At 52.3% G+C, this 23,874-nt stretch overlaps 1 long non-coding RNA gene across 1 annotated transcript; it reads right to left on the minus strand.

Annotated features, from left to right (window-relative positions):
• Positions 1-7,778: 7,778 nt before the first annotated feature.
• LOC138428769 (uncharacterized) lies at positions 7,779-11,798 on the minus strand. The gene is made up of 3 exons (XR_011252572.1): positions 11,633-11,798; positions 9,862-9,963; positions 7,779-8,859 (listed from the first exon to the last, which is right to left on the minus strand). It is a non-coding gene; the product is annotated as an uncharacterized lncRNA (long non-coding RNA).
• Positions 11,799-23,874: the final 12,076 nt, after the last annotated feature.

Genomic DNA, 23,874 nt, shown 5'->3' on the forward strand with positions numbered 1-23,874 from the left:
AAGCTCTTTTCATGTTAATCAGCCACTCATTCCCACACCACATGAAATAGCTGCCTGTTCCCAGAGATCAGCAAGGAGATCAGAATGGAAGCAGGATCTCCGTCTGGGGCTGAGAGCACCGACGCGATCTGCTGACAACCAAGGAAGAGCTGGTCCCGGCAGAGGTGGTCTTCGCTTCTTTAATAGGTGTAGGGGAAAGGGAGGGTCCCAGGGACAGGCAAGGCTTCCCTCTCCTGTTACACACTGCGGTTTCCTAGTCAGTTTCAAGTTGTGAAGGCTTTGGAGGTTTGGGAAATCAGAGCCCTGCAATCACAACTCAAACTGTAAAATGAAGCAAAGGAAAAGCAATCAACTGATTAGTCCTGTTGTCCCCCTCAAAGGTCGACTAACACACACCAGATTTCGTGCAGGACATAGGTTTGCTTCTTTGAGGACTGGTCAGTTTAGTTCCTAGTCCGTCAAGGAGTTTCTCTGGCCTCTTGTAAAGATTTCAGCATGTACATCAGAAAGAAGCCTGCGAAGGCAGAATCCATGGAGCCGAAACAGGATTCTCACCCCAGAAAGCGCCAACCAGCTGGGGTGTGGTCTCAGCCAGGCAGGCCATTCTCTTGGGTAGGCGGGCACTGTCCTCTGGGCCCATCTTGTCACCCATGCTGCCTTTTGCACGTGACTGTCAAAAAATTAGCAAGGATGCTCTGCGTTCATAAGGATGGTGGAAATGGCTGCTGTATTCATCAATGGTAAGGGTGCAAAGTATTACTTTTCTGCTGAATGTTGTTCAGTTGCTCGGTTGTGTCTGACTGTTTGTGACCCCAGGGACTGTAGCACGCCAGGCTTCCCTGTCCATCACCAATTCTTGGAGCTTGCTCAAACTCCTGTCCATCGAGTCACTGATGCCATCCAACCATCTCATCCACTGTCATCCCCTTCTCCTGCCTTCAATCTTTCCCAGCATCAGGGTCTTTTCCAATGAGTCGGCTCTTCACATCAGATGGCCAAAGTATTGGAGCTTCTGCTTCAGCATCAGTCCTTCCAATGAATAGTCAGGGTTGATTTCCTTTAAGATTGACTGGTTTGAGCTCACTGTTGTCCAAGGGACTCTCAAGAGTCTTCTTCAACACCACAGTTCACAAGCATCAATTTCAGCACTCAGCCTTCTTTATGGTCCAACTCTCAAATCCATACATGACTACTGGAAAGCCATAGCTTTGACTATTCAGACCTCTGTAGGCAAAGTAGTGTCTCTGCTTTTTAAAACACTGTCTAGGTTTTGTCATAGCTTTTCTTCCAAGGAGCAAGAGTCTTTGAATTTCATGGCTGCAGTCACCATCTGCAGTGATTTTGGAACCCCAAAAAATAATGTCTGTCACTGTTTCCATTGTTTCCCCATCTATTTCCCATGAAGTGATGGGACCAGATGCCATGATCTTCGTTTTCTGAATGTTGAGCTTTAAGCCAGCTTTTTTACTCTCCTCTTTCACTTTCATCAAGAGGCTCTTTAGTTCCTCTTCACTTTGTGCCATAAGGGTGGTGACATCTGCATATCTGAGGTTACTGATGTTTCTCCCGGCAATCTTGGTTCTAGCTTGTGCTTCATCCAGCCCAGCAGTTCACATGATGTACTCTGCATATAAGTTAAACAAGCAGGGTGACAATATACAGGTTTGACATACTCCTTTCCAGATTTTGAATCAGTCCTGTTCTGAATAGTCTGGCAATTAATTTTAAACCCTTGAAAATACACCCATGATCCCTCATACCCCTCAGGATGGCTACTATGAAAAGATAAGAAAAATGGGGAGAATACAGAATCTTTGTCTGCTGTTGGTAGGAATGCAAAAGGGTGCAACCACTATGGAAAATTAGAAGGCAGTTTCTCAAAAAGGTTAAAAATAGAAATTTGAGATGATCCAACAATTCTGCTTCTGAGTATATACCACAAAGAATTAAACCCAGGAGTTCAAAGAAAGATTTGCACACTCATGTTCACAGCAGCTTTATTCACAGTAGCACAAGAGGTGAGAGTAGCCCAAGAGGTCCATTGACTAATGAACAAGCGAAATGGCCCATCCATACAATAGAATACCATTCAGCCTTCAAAAGGAAGCAAATTCCGATACAAGTGTGGATGAGCCTTGAGGCTGTTACACGAAGTGACATAAACCATCGCAAGAGGATAGATCCTGCATGATCTGCCTCTGCGAGGCCCCCAGAGTGGCCGATTCTTAGAGACAGAACCTAGACGGGGGCTGCGAGGGGGAGGGAGTGAGGGGCTGGGCGTTAGTGCTTAACAGGGAGTCTCAGTTCTGCAGGATGAAGAGGGCTCTGGAGAGGGCTGTCAGGGCTGGAGAACACCCCGCGTTCTGTTTCGGTCCACTGCACCGCACGCTTAAGAATGGTGAGCATGGGCAGCATAGCACGGGGAACGAAATCAGACGCTCCAGGACAACCCGGAGGGGTGGGATGGGGACGGAGGTGGAGGGAGCTTCACGAGGCAGGGAACATGTGTATGCCTCTTGCTGATTCACGCTGACGTATGGCAGAAACCAGTACAACACTGTAAAGCAATTATATTCCAATTAAAAATAAGTTTAAAAAAAGAATGATGAACGTGGGACTTCCCTGGGTCCAGGAGCAAAGACTCCGTGCTTTCATTGCAGGGCCTCAGATCTGATCCCTGGTGCAGGAACTAAGGATCCGGCAAGAGGCGCAGTGCAAGCAAAGAAGAAGCAGCATGGTAGACATGGTAAATTTTATAGGGTTCTACCGCAATCTTCTATACATGCCAGTGATTTGACCTCGTATTTCCACTTCTAGTCTGTTCTTTCACCTGATTAACCTTCCGTTACAAAGATTTAGCTACAATCATGTTCTTATCAATACTATTATAGCAAAAAGAAAGAGAAAAAATCCATTCTAAATGTTGAATAATATAGAGTTAATCAGAATTCTGGGTAAGCATTAAAAATAACGCTATGAAAATGTATCCAGTTTTAGAAAATAATTATATATTCATATACATGGACAGGGAGGCCTGGCGTGCTGCAGTCTATGGGGTCGCAAAGAGTCGGACACGACTGAGCGACTGAACTGAACTGAACTGATAATGGAAAAATCTGAAAAGATCTATAAAATGTTAATTACATAGGTTGATGCAATTTTTTCTTAATTTTGCTTAATCTGTATTTTCTGCTTTTTTCCATACGACTGTGTAATAGCTGAAATTTTACACGCCAAACGTTATCCTGGAGAGGTGACATGATTTCTGAAGCACTGTTATTATAACTGATATGGCTTGAGCACCAGAAATGTGCCAGCTATTATCACACAGATTATCTATTTAATCATCAAGGAATCAGGTGATATAAAGATTTCCCAGAGACTTCCCTGGTGGGCCAGTATTTCACATGCACTTCGAACGCAGGGAACACAGTTTCGATCCCTGGTCAGGGAACTAAGATCTCGCATGCCTCAAGGCATGGCCCAGAAAAGGACTTTACAGTTGTAAAGCCTAAGTTAGTCTCTAATTAGATAATGCTTTGTATTACCTTATCGTTTCTAAAACACTTTACCACGCGGCTTTATCGCATCTTTGACAGTACATGAAGAGGGTAAGGCAGAAAACGTCTCCATTCCACAGATGGGAAAATCAAGGTGCAAAGAGGTTTAGCGATGCCTTTGACCAAGTTTACAAGGTTCACACACGCTGTGGCTGGGGCTTGAAATTCTGCTTCTTCACTTCACAATATTACCATCCACTTGACAACTGGGAGAAGAAACGCTTAAAACTCTGGCTTTGAGTGTGGAGATGGGGAAATGTGTCGAGATGGCTGGAGGACTATCAGCAGAGCAGAAACACAGCTCCAGGCTGTCCTCGCCAGCGGGGCAGCCTCTCCATGCCTCTGTGTTTGCAACTGGGGCTGCCCTGAGACCACTTTTATATTAATTGGTTAAAAGTAGAAAATAGCTTTTAGTTTCTCAGTCTCCAAAACAAGCCACTGTGAATTAAATATGTATATGCTCAAATGCTCACTCGCCGACTGAAGCCTGCCAGGCCCCTCTGTCCCGTCTATGGGCTTCTCCCCAGGAATACTGCAGTGGGTGGCCATTTCCCCCTCCAGGGGATCTTCCTGGAGGGGTCGAGCCCAAGTCTCTGGCCTCTCTTGCATTGCCAGGAGGACTCTTTACCACTAGGTCTACCTGGGCAGCCCCACAATGCATTGAATGGTGGCCCCCAAAAGATATGCCTGCCCATTGCCTGTAAGTGTGAACTTATTCGACAAAAGGGTCTTTGCAGATGCAGTTAAGTCAAGGACTTCAAGATGAGATCCTCCATGAGATCATTTAGGCCCTAAATTCAGTGACAGGTGTTCTCATGCGGGAAGAGAAGGGGAGAAGAGACAGAACAGAGAAGCTGATGTGAAGACGAGGCAGAGACTGGATGAGCACATCTACCTGCCCAGGAATGCCAGGGATTTCCAGAAACACCCAGAAGCGAGAGGGAGGCTGGGGACGCAGTCTCCCCAGGGAGCTTCAAAGAGAGCTCGGCCCAGCAGATGACCTGATGCCAGACTTCTGGCCTCCAGATCCACGTGAGGCCCCATCTCTGTGATGTTCAGCCACCAAGCCTGTGATACTGTGTTGTAGAGGCCCTAGGAACCTGGTCCGTAGGCACAGACTCGCAAACTTGCATCCAATGGGAGACTGCTCTACTGAACCCGCCAATGCTACCTGCGTGCCCACACACTGACCTGCTGCTTCTCTCCAGCTCCCAGAGATGATGAGACTTCCAGAAAATGGCAAACGAGGATGAGTCTGCCAGGCAGGCACATGACCCACGGAAACGGGGAAGCTGCTGCGGTTTCCTCCACGGGCCAAGTCCGGGGCCAGCAATCTGGGCTGAGAGACCCCAGCTGCTGGCTTCAGGTGAGCAGGAAGCTGCTGATGACCCACCGTCCTGCGATGGGACCAGGACACGGAGCTTCCCAGGATGCACTGCTCCAATGGAGGTCCTCATGGCCAGTGGCCACAGCCCGTATGGCCCCTGTGTCTGCCTGCCATGAAACCACACTGTCAAGTGTGGGCTTAGGGGCTTAGCATGCCCCTGTCCCCTCATCTAACCCTAACCCTCCCCTTGTTAGCGCTCCTGGCCTCTCTCCTCCCTAACTTTGTCTTTTCTGGGTCCCCCACCACACCCCCGTGCACAGCTATGTTCATGGGAGGTCCAAGAGTGTGGGGTCTCTTTTGCCCCCTGCCATTCCCAAGTCCCAGGACACTGCCTGACACATGGCTGACACTCCATTACTGAGGTGATAGACTCAGCCTAAGTCAAAGAATCATCTAGAATCCAGATGCCTGCCTTATCTCGGGGCAGGAGTACCAAGTATGCCCCCCACACACTCCACCAGGCCCACAGGGGACAATCCCCACCGGGTCCACTGCGTCTGGTCTCTCTGTGTCTCTGCCTGGAGACTTTCTGTCCATGGGCACTTGCTTGGTGCTAGGTAGGGCTGTGCAGGAGCACCAGGGCTTACAGCCGGGGTGGTGAAAGATGGGAGTCAGTGTAGGGATACCCCAGCCTCCGACTCTCTCCAGGGAACAGCGGGCAACTCCTCAGAGGTCTTAGGGGCTGAAGACCACAGTCCACACAGGACCCTGCCCGCCAACCACCCCTCCTCAGCTTCCCTCCCTCCCCCACTGCTCCCTGGGATCCCTCCCAAATGAGCCATGAATATCTGTCTTACTCCTGGAGTCCATCTTCGGGGCTGACATTCAGTCACTCAGTCGTGTCCAACTCTTTGCAACCTCACGGACTGCAGCACACCAGGCTTCCCTGTCCATCACTAGCTCCCGGAGCTTGCTCAAACTCATGTCCATTGAGTCCGTGATACCACCCAACCATCTCATCCTGTCATCCCCTTCTCCTCCAGCCTCAATCTTTGCCAGCATCAGGGTCTTTTCAAAGACGCTGAGTCAGTTCTTCAGATCAGATGGCCAGAGTATTGGAGCTTCACCGTCAGCACTAGTCCTTCCAATGAATATTCAGGACTGATTTCCTTTACAATGGACTGGTTGGATCTCCTTGCAGTCCAAGGGACTCTCAAGAGTCTTTCCAACACCACAGTTCAAAAGCATCGATTCTTTGGTGCTCAGCTTTCTTTATAGTCCAACTCTCACATCCATACATGACTGCTGGGAAAACCAAAGCTTTGACTAGACAGACCTTTGTCGGCAAAGTACTATCTCTGCTTATGCTGTCTATGACTTTTCTTCCAAGGAGCAAGTGTCTTTTCACTTCATGGCTGCAGTCGCCATCTGCAGTGATTTTGGAGCCCAAGAAAATAAAGTCTGCCACTGTTTCCACATCTATTTGCATGAAGTAATGGGACCGGGTGCCATGACCTTCGTTTTCTGACTGTTTGGGTTTTAAGCTGGTGGGGGTGCCAGTGCTAACTCAAGGTGAGGGTGCCACGTGAGCCCGCCTCCTCTCACTGGGCCCGTGTGATCTTTATAGTTCGAGGAGGCACGTGGGCCCTCAGTTAGGCCTGGAAAAGTTCCCTCCCCAGATCACCAGACGCTTTCCCCTCTCTGGCAGTCATCAGGCCCCAATGTGTGCAGCACTCGTCCTTGCCACGCAGAACAGCCATTCGGAACACATTCTTGGCGGGTGAGTCGCTAATTCAAAGGCTGGAGACACAAGCCAGAGGCCACTGCGCCCCCTTTTCATGTTTGACAGTTTTCACATGGGCGGCTCATGGCTCCGTGATCCCCCCGGGAACAGGCTTGTTCAGTCACTGCTGCACGTGGGCAGAGAGCTGGTGACTGGGAGCACAGAATTTCAGAGGTTGACTCCCTTCCAGCTGGGAACCGTGTCATCAAGGCAGGAGTGCTGCTGGGGGCCACCTTGCACCCACAAGGGAGGCGACCATGCCACCCCCAAGCCCAGCAACACGACCTGCTCCCGTGCCCTGGGGACCACCACACGACGGTCTGCTGGCACCGCCCCCCCCCCCCCCGCCCCGAACACTCCTGCCTGGCCCTGCCTTCCAAACCACTCAAGGCCGAGACCTCCATCCGTCAGTTTGTCTTGGCCCAGAGAGCCTCATGACTTTTCAGTCTTTCTAAAAACCAATTCATGGCTGTCTTCAGTTTCTTGGTGGAAGAATGTTAAAGCGATGGACCAGACAGAAGCTGAGCTGATAGCTCAGTAACGGGAAACAAGGAAATTTTCTGGACTCAACAGTGGAACCTGGCGGTTAGACTCAGCAACCACAAAAACCAATTTCCTCCAAGGAAACGGATGGGACCGAAAAGTCTACCGCCAGCTCCGCGCGGCTCAGCAGGGAGTGGATGACAGGGCCCCTCCCGGGGGCCAGGCCAGCTGAGACCTCAAGGCAGGGAGGCCTGGCCACAGTAAGGCAGCCCCTTGGGGAGCCAGGGGGAGGGCAGAAAGCCTAGGAGGGCCTTCCAAGGAGAGACATTTTATAACATTTTTTTCTAAATATAAATTAACAAGTATTTATATTATGGAAAACTTGGAATCTATAAAACTTTTAGAACACTGGTTGCATTTACAAGCTCAGGTCATGCCTTTTCATGTTGCTTTAAAACTCTTTTAAAACTACTTTTACATTTTCATGCCATCATTCCACGAGAGCATAATTTATGCAAGCGTTCTCCTGCTATTTCCAGATGATGCTAGACCGTCACTATGGACATATTTGTTTATAAATCTTGTCTCCCTTTCCCCCCAAAGGGTAAGTGCTGAGTTCAAAGTGTGAACCCTCTTTTAAGTTTAATATTTAAATTAGCATTTTTGTTACATAAATGACATATACTTATCATAAGAAAAAAAATGTTTGAGTCAGAAAGCATTGTTGGAGCGGCAGCTTCCACTGCAGCATGCAGGAACCTGGAAGTCGTATCTCTGTCCTAACCAGAAGCGAGACCTGCACAGACTGAAACGTTAACAGCTCTTTGTGGGTCCATCAGAGAAGCGAGGTCACAGGGGAGAGCACTGCTCCCAAAATTGGAGACTGCCAGGCAGACCCTGAGACTCACAGCTTCCCAGGGTCGGACGAAGCAGCAGGAATCTCACAGAAACCAGTGCGTGGGAAGGAAAGCCTGAACTCCAGAGGGCCAGTGGCTGGAGACTCAGCTGATGGACTGTGGTGCTGGAGAAGACTCGTGAGAGTCCCTTGGACCACAAGGAGATCCAACCAGTCCATCCTAAAGGAAATCAACCCTGAATATTCATTGGAAGGACTGATGCTAAAGCTGAAGCTCCAATAATTTCCCCGATGCTGGCAAAGATTGAAGGCAAAAGGATAAGGGGACAACAGAGAATGAGATGGTTGGATGGCATCACCAATGAATGGACATGAAGTTGAGCAAATTCTGAGAGATGGTGAAGGGCAGGGAAGCCTGGCATGCTGCAGTCCACGGGGTCGCAAAGAATCAGACAGGACTTAGCAACTGAACAACAACCGCAAGAGCGTGGACAAGCCTGAGAGTTAAAAACTCCACGGGATCCAGGAATAACTTTGGTGAGTTATACCTCCAGGAGCTCATCCAGCTTCTCTTGGTGAATCCTGAAGAAAAACGCCCTCATGCTGCTGACACGGGAAGGGAAGAAAGCATTTTGCAAGAGGTGAGACCATTGCATGAGTTAACCAGATCCTGAATGCCAGCGGCATTTTGTTCACAGAAACAGGCCCCAGAGGCAGCAAGTGGAGTGATGTGGCCAGAATGCTGGGAGCCACTAGAAGGTGGGAGAGGCTGGAAGCAGACGTCCCCTCCAGCCTTCAGAGGGAGAATGGCATTGTCCTCACTTTGATTTCAGATTGCTGGCCTGCAGAACTGGGAGAGAATAGGTGTCTGTTGTTTCAGGCCATTGGTTTGTAGTGATGTGTTACAGAAAGCCAATACACAGTAGGGGCCCAGGTAGTCACAGCCTGGACCTCACCACTCATATCTTACAGCAGCCCATTGCTTCGTCATCATCCATTCACTTCTCCATTCATCCTTCCATAATCCACCAGCTAATATAGTGGGGTTTGAGTTTCAGCCACACTGCACAGCTTGCAAAGTCTTGGCTCCTCAACCAAGAATCACACCTGGGCCCTTGGCAGTAAGAGCTCCAAGTCCTAAAAACTAAGCTACCAGAGAATCTCCATATAGTATGCAACTCAAATTAAATTGAAAATAAGAATACATTTCCCCTTAAATGCCTCAGCAACCTTATCATTAATTAGAACTCAATAATAGTTTTTGGTTTTTTTTTTTTCAATCTATAAACAATGTGGGCCTCCCAGGTGGTGCTAAGGGGTAAAGAACCTGCAGGAGATGGAAGAGATGCAGGCTTGACCCCTGGGTCAGGAAGATCCCTTGGAGGAGGGCATGACAACCCACTTCAGCATTCTTGCCTGGAGAATCCCATGGACGGACGAGCCCAGCGGGCTGTGGTCCTTGGGGTCACAGAGCCAGATACGACTGAAGCAGCTTGGCGGACGTGCACGCACAAATCTTACGTGTGCGTTTGCCAAGTTTTGACAAGTGTGCAACCCAACCTCCTTTCAAAATACAGAGCATCACTGTCACCCTTCCTAATCTGCATTTCTCAAAAGCCACCTCATTCAACTTTCCCTTCCATAGAATAGTTTCCGCTATTCTAGGACTTTACACAAATGGAACCACAGGTATGTACTCTTATGAATAAGGCTTCTTTCAGAAGTGCAGCATAAATTCTGTCTTTTCACCCACATTGTCACACGTATCAACAGTTTTTTCCTTTTTCTGCCCAGGGAGTTATCCATTCATTGATGCATTCACACAAGAACCCAGTCTCTTACTGATACACACCTGGGCTGTTCCCAGTCTGGGGGTATTATTTGCAAAATGACGGGGGAATGTTTGTAGAAGTCTTTTGGGGAGCACACATTGTTATCTCCCTTGGATCAACACCTAGAAGAGAATTTGGGGGTCACAGGATAAGAACATAGCAGAGCTTTTTCAGAGTTACTGTAACACACACATTCCCTCAGTATATTCTGGTTGCTCTCTGATCCTGACAACATTTAGAGTCACCAGTCTTTTCCATTTTAGCTTTTAGCCCTTAAGGTAAGTGTATGTGTTTACTGGTATAGAAGTCACCACACTTTTCACATTTTTATATATAATCAGACTTTTTCTTATTCTGCTAAATATTTTTAAGGTGCGGTTTTGATTGGATGCATATTAAGTATTATCAGTGTAAATGAGCCATCATCTAGTGAATTGTTTCCCCTTCATTCACTCACTCTTTGAAAAAGTAAGTGTTACTGCCTCCCACATTCCAGACAGACACAGGGCCCAGCCCTGGAGACTGTGATCTAGTGATGGGCATGCGTGAGTTCACAGGCCGTGATGGGACATCAAATACTGGTATGGGGCTGGGTCCTGGGGAGGCCAGGGCTCTTAAACAAGACACCTGACTCTTGAGAGATTACAAAAGGTTTCGAGAAGTAGTGGCAACCAAGCTAAGTCCCAAAGGATGACTACAGATTCCTCGGGACAGGCAGGTGCATAAGGATGAGGCAAAGGATACAAGTGGGGAAGGGCTTCCTCCCTCCCCTGGCCAGCCTGGACTCCTGCTGTCCCCGGTCAGGAGGAGAGGAGACGGAGGGGCCTGGGAAGTCTCCCGTGGCTGGTCCTGTCCTCCTGACCTAAGCTCCGTGCTCCTGAGGCTCACAGCTGACTCTTCTCGTTGGATGAGCTCCCTGGAGAAGCGCTCCAATCCCATCCCTGGGCCTCTCCTCAGCCGTCATGGCAAAGCAAGCCTCCGTCACCCTGGGACGATGCGACCCTCTGCCTCCTCTCTGCTGGGGACTCTCCACCCCTCCCGGCGGCCCCTGGGGGCAGGATCGAGGCTGACCCTGGGCCAGCTCTCTATGGTTGCCCCCAGACCAGCCCTCTGCAGCTGACCCCTGAATGGGCTCTCTATGGTTGACCCAGGGCCAGCGTCTATGGTGTTGGGGTCCACACAAGGTCTCTGGGCGTGCAGGTGTTTCCAGACAAAAGCCCCTACTCAGCTGCTACACCCCATCATACAACGTCTCGCCCCAGGGGAGTCTGGGTCTCCCAGGCACAGAGCAGCCATGTCTAGTCTCCCCAGGAATATCCTAGAAGCAGCCCAGGGTCAGAATGAGATGCCCCTCACCCCCATACCCTTCCAGGACAGCTCTGTCCAAAGGAACCCCCACCCCCATCCTCCTCTTGTTGGCTTCTCCTGGCGGCTGGAACGGGAGGATTTAAAGCTGGATTTAGCCTCCTTCCACCCCTCTGCTGGCCCGCCGTGGTGGCCTCTCAGCTCCTCCGGACGATGGGCTGTGTCTCCACGGCCTCGGGTGGGAGGGTCCCATCTTCACGGTCAGGTTCACCGCTATTCCCAGCTCGCCCCTCCCCCAGCCTCTGAAATGCTTATCACCTGGGGGTGGGAAAACTCTCTCTCACTCATCCTGCCTTCTTCCCAAGTCTGCTGTCAACGTGTAAGTGTGTTCACAACATCGGGGGCACAGAAACTTAAGTCTCCTCAGTGAGAGAGCCCTTGGCCCGCTGTGCAGTCTCATCTGGGAAGATTCACACGTCAATTCACCTCGAAAGCTGAACATGCTCTCCCTCCTTCTCTCTTGCTCTGTGGGGGCCTCCCTTCTCTGAGATGCGGACCTTGCACAAGCTGCTGGTAGGGAAGGGTCACGTGATGAACATCTTTGTGGGAACAAAGCGCCGTCTGCACACCTGCCCCAGATGGCCCCTCATGGCGCTGGTCCAGCCGCGGCCACTGCTCACCCGTCTCACCTCCACCAGCAGCTTCCCCCGCTCTCCCTCTCCCCTCCCCTCCCCCTGCTCTCCCCCTCCCCTCCCCCCTGCTCTCCTTCTCCCCTCCCCTCCCCCGGCCCCTCCCTTTCCCCTCCCCTCCCCCTTCTCTCCCTCTCCCCTCCCCCTCCCCTCCCCCGGCCCCTCCATCTCCCCCTCCCCTCCCCCCTGCTCTCCCTCTCCCCTCCCCTCCCCCTGCTCTCCCCCTCCCCTCCCCCCTGCTCTCCCTCTCCCCTCCCCTCCCCCGGCCCCTCCCTTTCCCCTCCCCTCCCCCTTCTCTCCCTCTCCCCTCCCCCTCCCCTCCCCAGGCCCCTCCATCTCCCCCTCCCCTCCCCCCTGCTCTCCCTCTCCCCTCCCCTCCCCCTGCTCTCCCCCTCCCCTCCCCCCTGCTCTCCCTCTCCCCTCCCCCCTGCTCTCCCTCTCTCCCCTCCCCTCCCCCCTGCTCTCCGTCCTCCCCCCAGTCCCCTTCCTATTCCATTCTCTCCCCAGTGGTGGCAGAGCGGCAGTCCTAGAGCTTAAGCTGGGCTGCACTGAATGCTTTCCATAGTCTCCTGTGCTCCAGTTAATGAACCACAGTCACCTTACCAGGCTTGAGGCCCTCGTGATCCAGCCCAGCGCCCGCTCCGAGCTGCCTGGCGCCTCCAGCACACACTCGCACCTAGGTCTTTGCTCCCTTGGGAGCCCCTCTTACCTGGTGTCCCTCTGCCTGGAGTGCTCTCTTGGTCTTAAGGCTGCAACATTTGTGTGAGTTAACTTAAATGTCACCTCCTCCAGAAGGCCTGCCCTGACTACACGATCTAGGTAACATTCCCAAAGTTTTCTCAGGGTGCACATCGCTTCTTCCTTCTGTGGCACTTATCACAAGTTACAATTATATACTTTATGGCCTGTTTATCTGTTTATGAGATGTCTCCCCCACTATAAACTACGAGGCTCCAGAGTGTGATCCATAATAAGTGCTCGATATGACGCCTTCACGGATCCGGGAAGTGAAGAATGAACCAATCAGGGCAATCTGGAGTCTCCGAAGCTCTCAGAAGGTGCTGTGCTTTCCAAGAAAGCCCAGGCACACGGAGGAAGGGAAAGGCCAGAGGAGGGCTGCAAGGACAAGGAGGCTGCTTCCAGATGCCCATTATAAGCAATCCTGCCAAGACCCCACTGGCATGAAAATGTTTCTGTATCTCTGGTTCTTCTTTAAAAATAAGTAACAGGAAATGGAATTACTGGGTCAGATGGTACAGGTGTTCCCAAGGCTTTGCATAGACACTGCCTTCCAGAAAAAGGTCAGTGATAAAAGTGTGTGTCTGTCCCACTAACCCTGTGGACACGGGGTGACACTGATCTTAGGGGAAGAGAAGGAGGCTTTGCCAGGAAAACAAAGGTAGCAAGAAGGACGTGTAGACACAGCACACCCTGTTAGGCCAGCGCTGACGGAGGCAAGAAACAAGTCTGAAGGTGGGTCCGGGGCCGCCGGCCCCGCCTGCCCACGCTCTTCTCTTTCAGCCCCTCCCCTTGTGACCCCTTCCATCTCTACCTGCAGGGGTGAAGGGGGACTCAGCGCTGGGAAAGCATTTGTCAGGATACAGAATGTGTTCGGCGCATTTCTAAGGGCAGATCTAGAGAGCAGAAGCCTCGACGGTGATGGCGTGAAGACCCTGAGTGTGTGAGAGGGTCTGCAGGCGGAGCTGGGGGAGCAGAGCGACGCCACCCTCCACCCAGTGGGCAGCCAGCAAAGATGGTGGAGACGCAGGCGACTGTGCCAGATGGGTGATGAGGGCTTCCCACTGATAGCGAGGACTTTCACACACAGTGAGGACATCAGCTGTGCTGGAAGAACAGAGAGAGAACCTTGTTGTTGTTCAGTCACTAAGTCATGTCCGAATCTTTGCGACCCACCTCGTGGATTGCAGCATGCCAGGCTTCCTTGTCCTGCACCGTCTCCCAGGGTTTGCTCAAGCTCATGTCCATTGAGTCGGTGATGCCATCCAACCATCTCGTCCTCTGTTGCCCCCTTCTATTGCCTTCAGGCTTTCCCTGCATCAGGGTCTCTTCCCATGAGTTGAGTCTTATTAGGAACCTGGAAAGGAGGAGGAAAGGGTGGTGAGCCTGTGATCAAGTTGATTACTAAGGAAGTGCATGACCACAGCCTGAAGCAAAGACAGCAGAGGGTGTCCCTAAGAGGGAAAGGAGAGAAGGCCTGAGAAGGAATTAAGGAAAATGCACTGTGATGCTGAGATGGAGCATTCGTCTGTGCACCCTCTCCTCTCTCTGGAGCCAGCAGAGACCTGCTCAAAAGTCACCGGCACCCCAGGGTGAACCGGGCCTGAGATCTGCCCTCAGACACCCAGGCCAGTAAACAGAGATGACGGGAAGGGGTCTCCGTTGCCCAGGGAAAAAAGCAGAATCGGAACTTCTATGCTTTGCGATTAAAAGGCACAATCTGGACTTCCCTGGTGGCTCAGTGGTAAAGACCCTGCCTGCCAATGCAGGGGACGTGGGTTCGATCCCTAGTCTGGGAAGATGCTGTATGCGGCAGAGCAGCTAGGCGCGTGCACCGCAACTACTGCAGCCCGCGCTCTAGAGCTGTGCTTGGCAACAGGAGAAGCCGCCGCAATGAGCAGCCCACACAGTGCAACTAGAGAGCGGCCCTCGCTGGCCACAAGCAGAGAAACCCGTGTGCAGCAGCAAAACCCAGCTCAGCCCAAATATGAACATCTGCCCCAAGCACTAGTGCCTGGCAAACCGCATTGTTTCTTCACTATTTCTCTCTTTTCTAACTTTCTGCAGGTTTAAAATTCTTCAAAATAAAAATTAGGGGAGGAGGACGGGGAATTTTGCTTGAGCACTTCAGGTGTACGTCTTCAGGTAAGAACGGGGGCCAAGTGGGGCTCTGGGGCCCAGGCCACACTGCCCCATTGCCCTGCAAGAGCCGGGCCCTGAGCAGGTGGCAGAAGGTGGGTTTGGAACATGAACGGGGCACAGGGCGGGCTGGAAGTTGTCCATCTCAGCAAGGTGGAGCTCACCTGCCCTGTGAGCTGGACGGGGGCAGCAGGTCTCTGGGTGGCCAGCAGGCCTGTCGGGCCCTGGACCACCAGCCCTCAACAGGGATGCCCCGTGGCAGGAAGAGGACCTAGAGGCCCAGGGGTGAATACCCCACCAGAAACGACCCCCCCAACCCGAACTGTGCGAGACCTGGGGTCCTGGGGGGAAAGAGGAGGTAAATTTCCAAGAGGGAGAAATCTAATACTTTCAAAAATACGTAGGGTATGTATTTCAGGGGCCAAAAGGCCTTTCTCAGGCCCCAGAGTTTGGTGGGACCAGGAAGCATCCACTCCCACCATTGGCAGTCAGCGCTCCACACTGTGCTCAGCCCCCAAGGACCAGCACTCATGTCTCTGTCCTCTAGGGACACCCAGGGCAGACAGGGAGCATTGGGGAGCCACTGAGTGGGTTCTGGTCACACTTCTCCCCCTCCTATAGGACCCCAACCCACGAGGATCCAGACAGCGACCCCTCGACAGCCCGGGGCCCTTAGCAAGTGGCCGGTAGAGTGAAAGGCAAACAGGTGTCTATGGTCTAAGCCCCTGAGATGTGAGGGGTGCTTGTTACCACACTCGAACGAGCCTGTCCCTGACTGATGCACCCCCTTTCTCACTCCATCGTGGGATGGGGGCCTGGGGCTGCGGGAGCTGTCGCACTTGCCTTTTCTCCAAAAGAGTGCCCTTAGCAGGACTTCTGTGGGAAGCGTTCACGCAGTGCCCACTTACAATTTCTGGGCACTGTTTCAAGGTCTGTGCTCATAGTGACTCCTTTCTCACGGCAACCTCATAAAGGGGGTTACTATTCTTGTCTCCGTTTTAAAGATAGAGAAACTGAGGCACAGAGGAGCTAAGTAACCTGCTCAAGGCCACCAGGCTAGTAAGCGGCACGGCCAGGGTCTCAGCCGGACCTCTGGCTCCTGCTGTTGTTCACTGAGCTCTGCTCCTCCTCGGGAAGCAGGAAGTGCCGGTGAGAATTCATAAGGAAGGCAACCTCATCTGGGGAAAGTTCTCCAGGAAACAGTAAAACCTGAATAAGTAGGGGTGCCTCCAGCGAACCCGGCCGAGGCCAGGCCCGAGGCCCCGCCGTGAAGAGAGCAGGAGGGCTTTCGCGGCCGGCTCAGAGGCTAAACCTCCTAGGATGTCGCAGCCAGAACTTGAAGGCTGTCTCCCCCACCCCTGGCTCGGGAGAAAGAGGACCACCTCCAGGCCCCCTCGGGCCCACCGCCTCCGCCACACGTCCCAGGAGCTGGTCAGAGCTGCGTCTCACGTCACCGCACGGCCACCAGCCGTCGGGCTTGGCCAAGGCCCCCAGAGCCCTCCGTGATGCTCCGGGCACCCAGCCTCTGCTCCACCATCTGCAGCTCAAGCCTCGGTCTGCACGGGCCATCCAGAAACCTGTGCCCCTTGCACTGCGTTCCCTCTCCTCCAGGTCTGGTTCCTGGCACCAGCTGGATGACAGGTCGGATCCAAGTCGGATCTGAGCCAGTCCAGGTGGGCCCAGCCAAGAGCAGGCACCCCGGCAAGGTGCATCCCAATGGGCGAGGAACCGCGTCCCTGAAAACACGTCTGCTCCATCCGGGCACAGACTCTGTCTTCTGGAGGGCTAGGGGTCAGGCCGCCGAGGGTTCCACGCACTTATTTTTGGCCGTGACGGGAGGTGACTGTTGAGGCTGAGTGCATGGGAATATTATTTCAACTGCCTTGAAGAACTCGCCTCCCGTCATAAAACTCTTGGCTGGCACCTTGACTCTTGAGCTTTCAGCCTTAAGTGCCATTGGTACGTTTCTCAGCAACATTAATTAAAATCCTTTTAAAGACCGGGCTGTTTTCCACACAGGAAGGCCCTCACCTGGGGAGCACTTTCACAGGTGAACTGGTTCTTTAAAAGCTTTTAAATTAATGTCGTTCCCCATAACTCTTGTTTTTCCAAAAAGAAAACCTTAAAACTGTATCGCCTTCCTCCCCTGCGGGCGAGGTCAAGATCGGTGGGGAAGCAGGGGCAAGGCCGGCCCTGCAGAGGGTGCTCCATGGGGGGGCCCTCCACGTGGGCAGCCCTCCCAGGGCTTGAGTGTAATAACACACTTCTGGAAACGGAGGACTCCCTCTGTTTGGCTTCACACACCATTTCTGTTTGGAGGAAATTATCCATCGAGGACCAAAGACCCCCACGCTGTTCTCTGCCTGAGAGACCCCGAGAGCATCTTAGTCCACACACTTCGCCCCCTGGCCCTGGCTGAGCAGGACTCCTCAGCAGATGCCTTCCCCGAGAATGGCCGGGGCCTGGTTCAGTGCTCCGGGCACGATCTAATTTCCTCCTGGCAAGCGCATGCTGCGATCTCCTAAAAGTGCCAAGAGAGGCTCAGCGAGGCCAGCCTAAAGGTGCCGGGTGGCCAGAAGGCCAATGGAGAAGCAGCAATTACATTCCAGTTCTTCAGTGCCTCTGGAGTCTGTTTCCTTTCCACCCTGCTCTGAAGCGGGGGCTGATTTGGTCAGTAACTTCATCAACATGAAAGGTACGAAGAATCCGGAGGCCCAGATGTGCAGCTCGTGTGGGGAATCCAGGCACTGCCTACCTGCCTACACCCAGGCTGGGGCGGGAAGTGGTTCTTTACCCCCCGGTAGCCCCTCCCCACCCATGAGAGAGATCGGGCGGAAGGCAGGGCTCCCAGCAGGGGCCTTGGAGGCTGGAACAGATCGGATGCAGCTGCAGCATCCGCCTCTCCAGGACCCCAGGACCTGTGGTGCCTCTGGGCAGAAGGGGACCGAGGCCAGGGAGCCTCCAGGCCCTGACCTGCTGCCCGGCTCCAGGGACCGCACATGGACTGACTTAATCCAGGTCCTGCAGAGAGTACTGCCGCGGGTGGACAGGGGGCACGCTCACCCGGCTGGCTTGTCTGGGAATGCAATCCCCCGCAGGAGCAAAAGAGCCGGGGAGCAGAGCCGAGGAGCAGAGCCAGGGCAGGAGGAGGCAACCCTCACTGGACAGACTTGGCCTTGGACCACCAGCCTGGGGGGGAAGGGGGACCGAGCCCCACCCCGGGCAGCGCTCCCCCAGAAGTCAGAGCTTCCAGGGCAGAGAGGCCCCCACAGTGTCCCCATGCAGCCGTCAGCGGGGTCCCCACCAGGACATCAGCAGCGTTCCCACCCAGCCATCAGCGGGGTCCTTGCCGGGATGTCAGCAGGGTGCCCGCCCGGCCATCAGCAGGACAGGCCGGGCCTGGACGCCCGGGAGCACTGGGGCAGAAAGGGACCCCAGGATGGAGCCCGCTGGTAGGTGAAGCTGCTGTGAAGGCACCCACCTCGGTTCTCAGGACAGTCTGTCCGCTCACACAGGGTGCCAAGCGCATCCCCAGGGAGGCCCCTCCAGGGTTTGGTGCAGACAGCAGGGCCTCAGGGAGCAGGGGTGCTGAGCAGAGGGCCTGCGGGGACCCTCGGAGACCTCTCTGGGTGTCACAGGCTGAGCAGTTGGCTGGAGTCTCTGATTCCTGGATCCCGTGGGCAGGGGCCCGGCCGCATTGGCGTGGCGTTGTGGGGGCCACTGGGTCCTGAAGGAGCAGCTGGGAGCAGGCAATGGACCCAACACCCCCTCCCCGGCCCGATCTGATCCAGACCCCTCCCCGGTCTGGTCTAAATGAAAACTCGTACTTCTCATCATGTTTAAAGAGCTCCCCACCCCAAGCCCAGCTCTGTCTCTCAAAATCTTCCCACCAGGCGGGCAGCACAGAGGGGCTGGTCCATGTCCCTACCTGTCCCCCCACGGCCCGCCCCACCCCCAGAGCTGTCCACGCCAGGGAGTCCGTGGCAGAGGGTGACGGGGGCTATGGAAGCCTGCCCTGGCACCTCCCCCTGACAGGCGTCCACACCCACAGCGATCCCAGGCCCTGCCGCCCCGTCCACGCTGGCCGTGACCGTGGTCCTCAGCTGGGGCTGGTGTCGGCCTGGCCTGGGGAGACTCAGCGAGACCCCTGAACTGACTGTTTAAACCCCGGCATCAACCTGGAAGACATTAGGCTACACTTCAGTTATCAGGTTCTGTGGAGCCCTGATTCCAAAAATAAGTCTGGTTATAGAAAAATAATAATTACCTTTGGAAACCTTTCATTAAAGTTCACTATACAGACGGAGAAGGCGCCTGCCCTAAGTGTGGAGCTCAATGAATTTTTCACCAACTGGAGACACCCAATAAAGTGGCTACTTTTTAAACTTTGCCTGTGTGGCCTGTAAGAACCTTGTTCCTGCTGCTGCGGGGAAGAGTCTTCCTGCCAAGGAGGGTTTCCCATCCCCCTGCAGAGCACTTCAGACACAGGCTGCTGGGCACCTGGCCCCAGGGAGGACAGTGTCCAGCCAGCAGACACGTCCTGGTCATCCCTGCAGGGATGGTGGGTTCTTGATGGGGGGTCTTGGGAGCTGAGTTGGAGCAAATGTCATGTGCCCCCACCCCCAGACGCCCCCCTAGTGTTCATCAGGGTCACCAGGAGCTGGAGCAAGCCCGAAGTCCAGGCTGCCCCCCACACTAGCTAATCAAACACCAAGGTGCGCCCCGCAGAGCCGGCTTGTTAGAGGTACTCAGACAGCGCCACGCCAGCCAGGGGGAGGCCCACGGGCTGGAGTTTGTGCTAGAATCCATGAGAATTGCTGTATCCACCCCACCCCTGGAATAGGCTGGAAATCTCAACAAATGCTTTCATCAAATTCGGAGAGTTAAAGAACCTCTCGAGGTCCAGTTGGCCGGTGGGTTAGTCAGAGCAGGCCATTGTAACAAAGACCCACAGGCCAGGCAGCTTAAACAACAGAAATGTGTCTTTCCCTCATATTTCTGGAGGCTAGAGTCTGAGATCAAGACTTGGTTTCTTCCGAGGACTCCCTCCTTGAGGTGTAGATGGCTGATCTCTCTCTATGTGTGTCTGCATCCTTATCTCCTCTTCTTACAAGGACGCCCACCCTGGTGACCTCATTTTGACAACCTGTATAAGGAGCCTGTCTCCAAGTGCAGCCCCTTCTGAGGTCCTGGTGCTTAGGACTTCTACATGTGAAGCTGGGGGGAACGCAGTCCACAAAGACCAGTTGGGTTGTTGTTGCTCACTTGCTCAGTTGTGTCCAACTCTCTGTGACGCCATGGACTGCAGCATGCCAGGCTCACCTGTCCATCACCAGCTCCCAGAGTTTGCTCAAACTCTTATCCATCAAGTCGGTGATACCATCCAACCATCTTATCCTCTGTCATCCCCTTCTCCTCCCACCTTCAATCTTTCCCAGCATCAGGGTCTTTTCCAATGAGTCAGTTCTTCGCATCATGTGGCCAAAGCTTTGGAGAGTCAGCTTTAGCATCAGTCCTTCCAATGAATATTTGGGACTAATCTCCTTTAGGATGGACTGGTTTGATCTCCTTGCAGTCCAAGGGACTCTCAAGAGTCTTTTACAACACCGCAGTTGGAAAGCATCAGTTCTTCAGTGCTAGGTACATCCTCCCTGACCAGTAGAGATGCCTGGGGCCACGGGACACCTGGAACAGAATTCTGTCTTCACGCAGCCAGAACAGGATGCTGGATGAGCCCTAATCAGAATCAGCCAGGCTGCCGGTACCCTGAGAACCAACCCTGGGTGAGCAGCCCCTGCTTGGCTGTCTTTAGGCAGCTGATTCTGGCTGGGTCTACACTTCACGCTGATTTCAGACAACGTGTCTGGTGTGAGGGAGGTTGGATTTGAGTGGGAAGAGGCTGCGGTAGGTCAGACATCAGAGGCTGGGGCAATGGTCCCGGCGATAAGTGATTAGGACAGGAGGGAGGCGTGGGCCCCAAAGGTTCACGTTGCCCATGGAATCCCTCACGGGGAGGAGAGCCCGGCCACACGAGGAGATTCACCGTGTCGGCCGGGGCTAGGGCTGCGTCCTGACACGTGAGGGTGGGAGCGCCACTCAGGGACCTCCTGAACCTGCGTCCCTGTCTGGACTCCATAACTGCAAAGGTGTTTTATTTCCTGGAACATTCAGATCAAAGGAAGTGGTTTTAAGACTTGGAGCTGCTATTTCCATTTCTCTGGAGAATTCATAAGAGGGAGCAGCCAACTGCTATCAGTGCAGCTGAAGGAAAGAGAGAGAAAAGGATTGCTTTCCTTTCAAAAGCGAGGCCCACCCAAGACCCCTGTACCTGCCCATCTCTCATCCCAGGGAATGTGCTGCCAGAAATGACCTCTGTCCCCAATAGCAAAGAATGGAAATTCCTTTGGCGGAAGGAAAAGGGATCAAGTGCTGGTCGTGAACCTGCCCCTCTCCCCAGGAAACCCAGGCTCTCTATAGCCCTCAAAAAAGGGGTCTTTTCATCTGCTGCTTCTGGAGAGGTGAAGACGTTTCCATGACCTCTGGCACCGGCGGGGGAGTGACCTCTCGGAGCCCAGACCACCTGTCCACCACAGCCACCCTCACCTCTTCCTGAGGAACGGGAGGCCACTCACCTGGACTATTCCAGAAACAAGAGACACCTCACGGTCACTTCCACCCACATCACTCCCATGTCCCTCTCAAACAGGCTTTATGTGAAAGGGGATCCCGGGACCACCCGCATGGTGGAAGCCGGGGTTGCCAGGAGAATTCCCAGGTTGCACATAGCTCTCTTCCTGGATCTGGGGTCATAATCTTGCTACTACAGGTTGAGTCTTTGGCACGAAGGCACGAGTCTTCAAACATTTATAAGCAGAAGAATCATTTGCAAAACAAAATTTTATGCAGGAACCTAACTTATAGAATAAATTATTGCGGGGCTCTTCTGGCTGAGCTGGGCCCAGGGCCTCCTCCCAGCCCTGGGTGGGCCCCACACAGCTTCCAGAGCCTGGGGGCTCAGGACACTGCCTCCTGAGACCCAGGGGAGCAAAGGACGCCCTCCCTCCCCAGACAGAAATGCCCAGCCTCCCTGAAGGGACAAAGGGACCGCTCAGGGCACCAGCTCCCAGCACGCACATAAGTGCGTCCTCAGGGGAGGTTTGCGTGAGCCCAGCAAGGCGCCCCATGCTGTGTTCATCCCTGCAGTGAAAAACATCTCAGATGGCCTTGCCTTTGACCCCAGAGTACCGACGAGTCTCCAGAGGGAGAGACGTGGCAGTAAACCACTGTGATCCATCTGAGGAGAAGGTGCAGGAGGAGGAAAAATGATGGGGAGGTACACCGTGCCTCTGACAGACTAGACTGTAAGCAAGGTGGATCTTTCCAAATTTTCGTGAGTTTCATGCCATTCCAAAAATTCAGCTAGATAAGGCCAAAGATGATCTGAAAGAACAAACCAACAAAAATAACCAAGACTTTTGGGAAAGAGAGGCAGTGAGGGTCACTTGTGTCTGGGACATTAAAACGCATGAGAAAGTTACAGCAGTAAATACAACTTGATGGTGTGAAGATTAATGGGCCGACGGTGGGTATGAGATACACCTCAGAGACACTGCTAGTAAAACTTAATATGTGATCAAAGGAGCATTAGAGTTGGCTAGAGGGAGGACGGGACTAATGGTGTCTGAAAGCTCGACTCCACAGGGATTAAGTAAGTATCTCCAAACCGTATCTCCAAATAAATTCCAAATAAAGGGAAAGCTAAGCATAAAAAGAAACTGTGACAATTTTTATAGAAAATACAGTTGAGCATTTCACTAACTTCATTGGTAAGTTAAGTAAGATCTTACCAAGTATGAAAACAATCAGTAAAGGCAAAAGTTACTTAAAATGTAAAAGGATCTTTGTTCTTCAGTCACTCAGTCGTGTCCGACTCTGCAACCCCATGGGCTGCAGCACACCAGGCTTCCCTGTCCTTCACCATCTCCTGGAGCTTGCTCAAACTCATGTCCATTAAGTCAGTCATGCCAACCAACCATCTCATCCTCTATCATCCCCTTCTCCTCCTGCCTTCAGCCTTTCCCAGTATCAGGGTCTTTTCCAGTGAATCAGTTCCTCACATCAGGTGGCCAAAGTATTGGAACTTCAGCTTCAGCATCAGTCCTTCCAATGAATATTCAGGATTGATTTCCTTTAGGATTGACTGGTTGGAACTCCTTGCAGTCCAAGGAACTCTCAAGAGTCTTCTCCAACGCCGCAGTTCAAAAGCATCAATTCTTCAGTGCTTAATTTTCTTTATAGTCCAACTCTCACATCCATACATGACTACTGGATAAACCATAGCCTTGACTAGACAGACCTAATTTTATCATTTACCTCAAATGATAAACTTAAGCAAATAACAAATCAAGAAAAAATATAGGTAACAAAGATGACAATGAGCTAATATCATACTCTGAAAAGGGTGTTTTACCACAGCTATTTTTTAAAAGGCAAAATTCCAACAGGAAAAAAAAAGAGAGACTTCACAGGCAATTCACAGAAGAAAAATATAGAAATGGCCAAAAAATTTTATTAAAAATATGTTAAACCATATTAACCAATGTTTTCTTCTTTACAGTTTACTACATTTTCTGGATTTTTTAAATGACTATGTTATTTTCATAATCAGAAAAGAGTACAGACTGTATGGATCCAGTTATAGAAAGCTCAAAAGCAGGCGGAACTGAGCTGTGAAGCCAGGAGGAGGGGCAAATCTTCCTTCTGGGGTCACTCTCTGGACGCGGTGGTGGGAGGCGCGGTGTTCCGTGCCACTCTGATCCTAATTTGGTGTCATTACAGAGGCCTGTTCACTCTGTCAGATTCTCCAACCTAAACACTTATACTGTGTAGACTTTTCTGTATCCTCGTGTGCTTAAATTTTGCTTTTTAAAAACTTTACATGGCAAAAGATACCGCAAAAATTAGAAAAGGAGAAATGTACGAAATACACATTTTAACAGAGATGACCTGCAAAGGGTAAATGCCCAAAACATACAGTGAGGAGAACTGACAAGAAAGATTCAAATACCCAATAGAAAAGTAGGCAAGAGACACAAATGGGCAAAATAAGTGAATCAGAACACAAAAATGCCCAGCACACATCTGAAACATTACAATCACTAG

The sequence above is a fragment of the Ovis canadensis genome, chromosome 1, assembly GCF_042477335.2.
Source record: "Ovis canadensis isolate MfBH-ARS-UI-01 breed Bighorn chromosome 1, ARS-UI_OviCan_v2, whole genome shotgun sequence".
Classification (NCBI taxonomy): Eukaryota; Metazoa; Chordata; class Mammalia; order Artiodactyla; family Bovidae; genus Ovis; species Ovis canadensis.